We start from the raw sequence: 10,141 nt of genomic DNA, 5'->3' as shown, positions 1-10,141 counted from the left end.
ACAACTGTTCCCCTACACTAGGCAGCTCTTTAGCCTCTTTGAAGCTAATGTTACTTCTCTCATGAGAGGAAATTTTACCCTGAGTTCTTCCTCCCTGATCAGAGATATTTTCCTTAAGTGGACATTGTCAGTTTCCCCAGAAAGGCAACAAATCTATTCGAGGGCATCAAGCTTCTGAGAAGCTAACAGAAGCAGAGATCTAGAGCAGGGGCTCTTACAGACTATCTCCTGGATCCCTAAAGAGTCCACTAATTCCCTGAAACTCTATTCACAATATTGTGTGCGTGTGCATTTTCCAAAGAGAGATCAATATCTTTCTTCAGACTCTCAAAGGAGACCCTTGACCCAGAAAAGCTGAGAAAGAACCACTGGTATAGAGTCTGGGATAAAATAGACTGGGGAGTACAAGGGCTTTTTTTTTTTTTTTTTTTTTTTTAACAAGGGCTTTTAAGATCAGATAATACTCTTTTGTGTCATACCAAAGACAGATTCCTCAACAGCCATAGACTGGAGTCCTTGGAACTGAGTCCATCTGGCCATTCCAGGGGGCCCTCCCTCAGGGGCTTCCCCAAATCCCTGGGACTTGCTGAAACCCGCCTGCTCTGCAGACACAGGGAAGTTTTGGGGGGATGGCAGATGTCTGGCATCCCTGCCCTTATGTTTTAACAGTGATGGTCTTGGAGCCAGAGGTTCCTGAGAATCGTGGGACCCTCTGAAGACAGAATCATTATTCCGCCACAAGGGGGCACCCAATGCCCAGACAGATGGGACAACGAGCCTCTTGCCTCTGCTCAGAGAAGCTTCTCCTGCCCTGAGCCAAAGCTTTAAGCTCCTGGTTATACAACCGGCAGACAAAGCCCTTCCACCCACACCCAGTGTCCCCCAGGAAGCCCCACCACTCCTTTTGGTGCAAACTTTGCGTATGTTCTTGCTAGCCTCAGCCCTTTCCCTAGAGGTGACACTGGACCCCACATACCTCCCTGGGGTCAGCCTGGAACATGTAATTTGAATTGCGAAGATCCTGATCCGAGGTGATCATAGCACACACTTCTGCTTTCCACTCCCCGGGTTACTCCTGGGCCTGCAGGGCCCTCACCCAAGGCTCAGTCTTTAGCGTGATTTCAGGGTTGTGAACAGAGCCCTGCAGAGGTGTGCAGATGCCCATGGACATCATTAAAACAGCTCTAGATAACTGTGACCTGTTCAGACAGGATAAGGAAAACATCCAGTATTCACTGAGCTCTAAGGGAAGAGTTACCAAAAATTCAGCTTGTGTCGGGATCCCAGGCTGCCGTGTACTCTAGTGAGGGTGCAATTTTAGCTCCAAAAGGCAGGATGAAAATCTAAACCCATCAGAAGGGTATGGACTTAGACAACATCAAAAATATTTTTTTGAACTTCTTTTATTAAAAATAATTTAAGTGGAGCACAATAACACTAAAGAAATATTCAGAAATTTGCTAATTATAGAATGACAAATAATTCTTTGAAGAATATACTTATTTTATTTTCATATCCTATAATAGATCATATCAACTTTTTATAGTATGTTAATAGGTATTCAGAGATTGGATTATATTTATGCAATCTATAAGCATATCTGGAGGTTAAATCATAACGAAGGCTTTGAAGGAAAATCAGAATGAGATTGAAGAGAAGAAGGAATAATTCTAGATTTTCCATCAGCCTCTATGCCTCTATGTGATTTTATTTTATTTTTTTAATGCAATATCTATATCTTTAAAAATAAAAAATATTAAATTTATAAATGGAGGTTAAAACATTTCCGGGAACTTAGTGTACCCAATCGAGAAGACTCACCTAGATGTATGTTGGCCCCAGGTCTAGCATCCCAGTGTCAAATCTCTGGCAAATAGAGAACTTAAGCCTTCTTGAAATGGCAGTCACACATCATGGTCATACATTGCCCACTTGAGATAGTAAAACTACTCCCTTAGTGGACAGGTGTCCTTTTAACTCCAGGAAGGTTTGGAATTGACGTGGTGGCATTGCACTGTGTCAGCTTAGCTAAGATGAAACCACATTTCTTGGAATTCCCTCCCTGTGTGGTTCCAGGTTAAGGCTGGCCAGGAGAGAAATGTGTGTGAGGTTTGAAAGGTGGAAAGGCAGAAGTCAAGCAGCAGTCGCTGCTCTGAAGGTCAGCGTGGGTGCTAGGCTGCCCCAGCCCCTATCCATCACAGCTGTTCTGCTGGTTCACTTTTTTCAGCCCAGGTAACAACCAATCCTGCAGGGCCTCCAGCTCCTGTCAGGTCTCCTCCTTCAGCTGCACCGACTCCTGGGCCAGGCATGTGTGCCTCTCCATGGCAGAGGGTACCAGGTCCTTCTGCAGACAACCCAAATCACCCAACTTGGAGGTGGTGAGGGACAGATGCAGGTTCCACTTGGTCCCTCCAAGCTCTCCCCCACTCACAGCCAGCGTGTCTTCCCAGATGACCTGTGGTCATCTCAGGCCTGCCACAGACAGAAACAGAGGAAACAGACATCCACAGACCCCTTCACCAGTTCCTTATTCCACGTCACTCACAGCAGTTTTGCTTCTCCGGTCAAACCTTAACTGATATCAACCAAAAGTGATGAAGCAAATCAAACTCATGCTAAGCTTCATATACATTTTAATCATTAGGACAATCTGTGTATATTTACCGCTTAAAGTTTTTGTAATGCTTAAAAGAGTTTAGCATGGGAGAGCTATAAAATTAGCCTCATTATTCTATTAAAATGTATAATTGATTCTTTTTTTAATTAAAATTTTTTTTAATTTTTTTTATTTATTATTTATTTTTGGTTGCATTGGGTCTTTGTTGCTGCGTGCGAGCTTTCTCTAGTTGCGGCGAGCAGGGGCTACTCTTCGTTGCAGTGCGCGGGATTCTAATTGTGGTGGCTTCTCTTGTAGAGCACGGGCTCTAGGTGCGTGGGCTTCAACAGCTATGGCACGCGGGCTCAGTAGTTGTGGCTCGTGGGCTCTAGAGTGCAGGCTCAGTAGTTGTGGCGCACGGGCTTAGTTGCTCCATGGCATGTGGGATCTTCCTGGACCAGGGCTCCAACCCATGTCCCCTGCATTGGCAGGCAGGTTCTTAACCACTGTGCCACCAGGGAAGCCCTGTATAATTTATTTTCAATGAATGATTCTAAGTTGAAGGGGGTAAAAAGTGTTGACACAATTATAAAGTTTGAGGGAACTTATGATTCTCTATAGCTAAACATTCATTAGACTTACAAAAAGTATTTAAGTATTTAGGAAATATTTTCTTGTTAGGGTCATAAGCCCATCCAGTCATACATCTAAATACTTAAAAAGAAATCATATATGTGAAATTTAGATACTCAATTTAAACTATTTAAAGGAATTTGGTGGACTATAGTTGTAAATGGAGTAGATAATGGAATTTAGATTTTTCAACTTCAGTTAATCAAATGTTAATTTTAAAAAGCGGTGGGGGGGGGCGCTTCCGTGGTGGTGCAGTGGTTAAGAATCCACCTGCCAATGCAGGGGACATGGGTTCAAGCCCTGGTCCTGGAAGATCCCACATGCCGTGGAGCAACTAAGCCTGTGCACCACAACTACTGAGCCTGCACTCTAGAGCCCACGAGCCACAACTACTGAGCCCTAGTGGCCACAACTACTGAAGCCCATGCGCCTAGAGCCCGTGCTCCACAACAAGAGAAGCCACGGCAATGAGAATCCCACATACTGCAACGAAGAGTAGCCCGTGCTCACTGCCACTAGAGAAAGCCTGCGTGCAGCAATGAAGACCCAATGCATCCAAAAATAAATTAATTAAAATAAATTAATTTTTAAAAAAAGCGAGGGGACTTCCATGGCAGTCCAGTGGTTAAGACTTCGCCTTCCAATGCAGGGGATGCAGGTTCAATCCCTGGTCAGCGAGCTGAGATCCCACATGCTTCACAGCCAAAAAACCAAAATATAAAACAGAAAGCAAGATTGTAACAAAATCAACAAAGACTTTTAAAAATGGTTCACATCAAAAAGATCTTTAAAAACAATTTTTTTAAGTGAAAATTAGAGAATTCCCTGGCTGTCCAGTGGTTAGGACTTTGTGCTTTCCCTGCCGAGGGCGTGGGTTCGATCGCTGGTTGGGAGACTAAAAACCCGCAAGCCATGCCGCGTGGCCAAAAAAATTTTTTTGAAAAGTCAAAATTATTGGGAAGATTCTGGGAAGATGAAGAAGTAGGAAGCACCAGGAATCTGGCTTCCTTCTGACACAACCACTGCACTGGCAGAATCCGTCTGATGTAACTGCTTTGGAATTCCGGAGTCTGCTGAAGGCTTGCAATGTCCAGGGGAAGACTTGGATGGTAACTTATGGTTAATTTTGCTCAATTTCAGCTCTGAGCACAATAGCAGCTACCCGTTCCCTATCCCCAGCCAGGTGGCAGGCAGCTGTGCATGTGTTCCTGGAGCAGTTTATACGCAGCTTGTGGAAGCCAGGGCGGGCAAAAAGGACCGTCTTCTAAATATTGGGAATCTGTGCCCTGATTGCTGCTTCTGATCACAGAGCTGCAAAGAGGCCAGCAGCCATTGTCGTTGCAACATGTCAGAAGCCCCTCCTCCTCCAGCTGAAGGGACTGCTAGGGGACTTAAAGGGCCAGTCCTTCCCCCCCCACCCTCCATTTTTTGCTTTTTCCTTTTTCAGGAACCAGACATGAAAAACTAGGACATTCAAAAACAACAGCATATATGGGGAAAATTAGAAAGTGACAATGTACGCCCAGGGAAAGGCTCAGGAAAGACCTGAGAAGATCTTAAACTTATACTTCAAACTGATCCTCAGAACAGAGAGAGTCTACAACCATCAAAAACAACAAAAAAACAACAACAAACAGCAAACCCTGGGGAAGGGTAAGAATCTGATTTCCAGAGTTAAACACATTATTAGATTCAAATATCCAGTGATCAACAGCAACAATAACAAAATCACAAGACATACAGAGGCACAGAAAAGTATGGCTCACTGAAAGGAAAAAAATAATAAATCAACAGAAACTGTCCCTGAAAAAGACCTAATGGCAGCTCTACTAGACAAAGACTATAAAACAACTGTCTGAAAGATGCTCAAAGAGCTATAGGAAAGATGTGGAGAAAGTTGAGACAACAATGTATAAATAAAATGCAAAAATATGAATAAAGAGATAGAAAACCTAAAGATAACTTAAAAGGAATTCTGGAGCTGAAAAGTACAATAACTGAAATGAAAATTTCACTAGAGGGATTCAAAGGCAGATTTGAGCAAGAAAAGAGAGTCAGTGAACTTAAAGGTAGGACAATGGAAATTATCAAGTCTGAGGAACAAGAAAAAAAAAAGGATTGAAGAAAAGCAAACAGAGACTAAGGGACTTGTAGGAAACCATTAAGAGGATCAACATACACATCACGGGAGTCCCTGAAGGCCAAGAGAGGAAGAAAGAGGCAGAGACAATAACTGAAGAAATAATGGCTGAAAACTTTTCAAATTTGAGGCCAAGACATGAATATACACATCCAAGAAGCTCAGTGAATTCCAAGTAAGATGAACTCAAAGAGACCCACCCTGAGACACATTATAATCAAATTTTCAAAAGGCAAAGACGAAGAGAGAGTCTTGAAAGCAGCAGGAGAAAATCAGGGAATTCCCTGGTGGTCCAGTGGTTAGGACTCAGCACTTTCACTGCCAAGGGCGTGGGTTCAATCCCTGGTCAGGGAACTAAGATCCAGCAAGCTGCAGGGTGTGGCCAAAAGAGAAAAAAATAGAAAAAGAAAGAAAGAAAGCAGCAGGAGAAAAGCAGATCATCACATACAGGGGATGCTCAATAAGATCATCAGCATATTTTTCATCAGAAGCTTCGGAGGCCAGAAGACAGTGGGCCAGTACATTCAAAGTGCTAAAAGAAAAAATATTAACAAAGAATACTACATCTAGCAAAACTGTCCTTCATAAGTGAGGGTGAAATTAAGACATTCTGATATAAACAAAAGCTGTGGGAGATCATGACCATTAGACCTGCCCTGCAAGAAATGCTCAAGGAGGTCCTGCAGGGTGAAATGAAAGGACACTAGACAGTAACTTAAAGCCATATGAAGAAATAAAGATCTCAATAACGGTAAATATATGGGCAATTATAAAAGCTGGTATTATTGTAAGAGTGGTTTCTAACTGCACTTTTTGTTTCCTATAAGATTTAAGAGACTAATACATTTAAAGAAAAAAATTATTAGTGTAAAAGTTAGTATTTTACTGAAACTTTGATATGTGACTCCCAGTCTTGTTTTCTACATAATTTAAGAGACTAACGCATTTAAAAGAATTACTAGTTTATGTTTTGGGCTAAACAATATAAAATGTAATTCTGTGACATCAACAACTAAAAGGATGTGGAAATGGAACTGTAAAGGAGCACAGTTTTTGTGTGTTATTTAAATTAAGCTGGTATAAATTCAAACTGTAGTGTTATGACTTTAGAATGTTAAATGTAATCCCCATGGTAACCACAAAGAAAATAGCTATAGAATATACACAAAACAAAATGAGAAAGGAATATAAATATTTCACTACCAAAAAATCAACTAAACACAAAAAAAGACAGGAATGCAGGAAATGGGAAGGGGGAAAGCTATAAGCCATATAGAAGACAAATAGCACAATGGCAGAAGTCTCTCCTTACCAGTAATTACTTTAAATGTAAATGGATTAAGCTCTCCAGTCAAAAGACAAAGATTGGCAGAATGGATAAAAGCACATGACCAAAAAAACCCCCCCAAAACAAAAAAACACATGACCCAACTTTTGTTATCTGCAAGAGACTTACTTGAGATCCAAAGACATAAACAGGCTGAAAGTGAAAGGATAGAAAAAGATATTCCATGCAAAGAGTAACCAAAAGGAAGAAGGAGTGGCTGGACTAATATCAGAAAAAAATAGACTTTAAATCAGAAAAGGTTACAAGAGACAAAGGTCATTATATATTAATAAAAGGTTCAGGGCTTCCCTGGTGGCTCAGTGGTTAAGAATCTGCCTGCCAATGCAGGGTACAGGGGTTCGAGCCCTGGTCCAGGAAGATCCCACATGCCACGCAGCAACTAAGCCCTTGCACCACAACTACTGAGCCTCCACTCTAGAGCCCATGAGCCACAACTACTGAGTCCATGTGTCACAACTACTGAGGCCTATGTGCCTAGAGCCCGTGCTCTGCAACAAGAGAAGCCACCACAATGAGAAGCCCGTGCACTGCAAGGAAGAGTAGCTCCCGCTCGCCGCAACTAGAGAAAGCCCACTCACACCAATGAAGACCCAATGTAGCCAAAAATAAATTAATTAATTAATTTAAAAATAAATAAATAAAGTATACAATTCATTCATTTAAAAAAATAAAATAAAAGGCTCAATATAGCAAGAAGATACAGTAGTTATAAACATACACTCACCCAATGACAGACCTTTAAAATTTATAAAACAAAACCTGACAGAATTGAAGGGAGAAATAAACAGTTCTACAATAATAGCTGGAGATGTCAATACCCCACTCATGATAATGATAGAACAAGCAGAAAAAAGATGAGTAAGGAAATAGTGGGTTTTTTTAAATTGAAGTATAGTTGATTTACAATGTTGTGTTAATTTCTGCTGTACAGCAAAGTGACTCAGTTATACATAATATATACCTTCTTTTTCATACTCTTTGCCATTACAGTTTGTCATAGGATATTGAATATAGTTCCCTGTGCTATACAGTACGTCCTTGTTGCTTATCCATTCTCTATATAATGGTTTGCATTTGCTAACCCCAAACTCCCAATTCTTTTTTTTTTAAACCTTTTTATAGGAGTATAATTGCTTTACAATGGTGTATTCGTTTCTGCTTTATAACAAAGTGAGTCAGCTATACGTATACATATATCCCCATATCTCCTCCCTCTTGCATCTCCCACCCACCTTCCCTATTCCACCCCTCTAGATGGTCACAAAGCACCGAGCTGATCTCCCTGTGCTATGTGGCTGCTTCCCACTAGCTATCTATTTTACATTTGGTAGTGTATATAAGTCCATGCCACTCTCTCACTTCGTCCCAGCTTACCCTTCCCCCTCCCCATGTCCTCAAGTCCATTCTCTACGTCTGAGGTTTCTTTTGTGTGTGTGTGTGTGGTACGCGGGCCTCTCACTGTTGTGGCCTCTCTCGTTGCAGAGCACAGGCTCCGGATGCGCAGGCTCAGCAGCCATGGCTCACGGGCCCAGCTGCTCTGCAGCATATGGGATCCTCCAGGACCGGGGCACGAACCCGTGTCCCCTGCATCGCCAGGCGGACTCCCAACCACTGCTCCACGAGGGAAGCCCAACATCTGAGTTTTTATTCCTGTCCTGCCGCTAGGTTCTTCATAACCATTCTTTTCTTTGTTTCTTTTTTTTTTAGATTCCATATATATCTGTTTTTCTCTTTCTGACTTACTTCACTCTGTATGACAGACTATAGATCCATCCACCTCACTACAAATAACTCAATTTCGTTTCTTTTTATGGCTGAGTAATAGTCCATTGTATATCTGTGCCACATCTTCTTTTCCATTCATCTGTCGATGGGCACTTAGGTTGCTTCCATGACCTGGCTATTGTAAATAGTGCTGCAATGAACATTGGGGTGCATGTGTCTTTTTGAATTATGGTTTTCTCAGTAGTAGGATTGCTGGGTCGTATGGTAGTTCTATTTTTAGTTTTTTAAGGAACCTCCATACTGTTCTCCATAGTGGCTGTATCAATTTACGTTCCCACCAACAGTGCAAAAGGGGTCGCTTTTCTCCACACCCTCTCCAGCATTTATTGTTTGTAGATTTTTTGGTGATGGCCATTCTGACTGGTGTGAGGTGATATCTTATTGTAGTTTTGATTTGCATTTCTCTAATGATTAGTGATGTTGAGCATTCTTTCATGTGTTTGTTGGCAATCTGGATATCTTCTTTGAGAAATGTCTATTTAGGTCTTCGGCCCATTTTTGGATTGGGTTGTTTTTTTGATATTGAGCTGCATGAGCTGCTTGTAAATTTTGGAGATTAATCCTTTGCCAGTTGCTTCATCTGCAAATATTTTCTCCCATTCTGAGGGTTGTCTTTTCATCTTGTTTATGGTTTCCTTTGCTGTGCAAAAGCTTTTACGTTTCATTAGGTCCCATTTGTTTATTTTTGTTTTTATTTCCATTTCTCTAGGAGGTGGGTCAAAAGGGATCTTGCTGTGATTTATGTCATAGAGTGTTCTGTCTATGTTTTCCTCTAAGAGTTTTATAGTGTCTGGTCTTACGTTTAGGTCTTTAATCCAATTTTAATTTATTTTTGTGTATGGTGTTAGGGAGTGTTCTAATTTCATTCTTTTACATGTAGCTGTCCAGTTTTCCCAGCACTACTTATTGAAGAGGCTGTCTTTTCTCCATTGTATATTCTTGCCTCCTTTATCAAAAATAAGGTGACCGTATGTGCGTGGGTTTATCTCTGGGCTTTCTATCCTGTTCCACTGAAAGAAATAGTGGTCTTAAACAACAAAATAAACCAGCTATATCTAACAGACATATATGGAACACTACCCAACAACAACGGCATACACATTCTTCTCAACAACACATATATCATTTTCCAGGATACACTATATGTTAGGCAAAGATTAAATCTCAATAGATAATTTTTTTTGGCCGTGCCACGCAGCATGTGGGATCTTAGTTTCCTGACCAGGGATTGAACCTGCACCCCTGCAGTGGAAGCACGGAGTCTTAACCACTGGATCGCCAGGGAAGTCCCTCAATAGATTTTAAAAGATATATTTCATATAAAGTATCTTCTCTGATCAGTGGAATGAAGTTATAAATTAATAACAAAAGGAAAACGGTAAAATTCACATTATTGTGGAAATTAAACAACACATCTTTTTTTTTTTTTTTTTTTTTTTTTGGCGGTCCGTGGGCCTCTCCCCGCTGTGGCCTCTCCCGCCGCGGAGCACAGGCTCCGGACGCGCAGGCTCAGCGGCCATGGCTCACGGGCCCAGCCGCTCCGCGGCATGTGGGATCTTCCCGGACCGGGGCACGAACCCGCGTCCCCTGCATCGGCAGGTGGACTCCCAACCACTGCACCACCAGGGAAGCCCACAAC

This window comes from Lipotes vexillifer, unplaced genomic scaffold, assembly GCF_000442215.2.
Source record: "Lipotes vexillifer unplaced genomic scaffold, Lipotes_vexillifer_v1.1 scaffold395, whole genome shotgun sequence".
In the NCBI taxonomy this organism is placed as follows: domain Eukaryota; kingdom Metazoa; phylum Chordata; class Mammalia; order Artiodactyla; family Lipotidae; genus Lipotes; species Lipotes vexillifer.
This window is presented reverse-complemented; position numbering follows the sequence as displayed.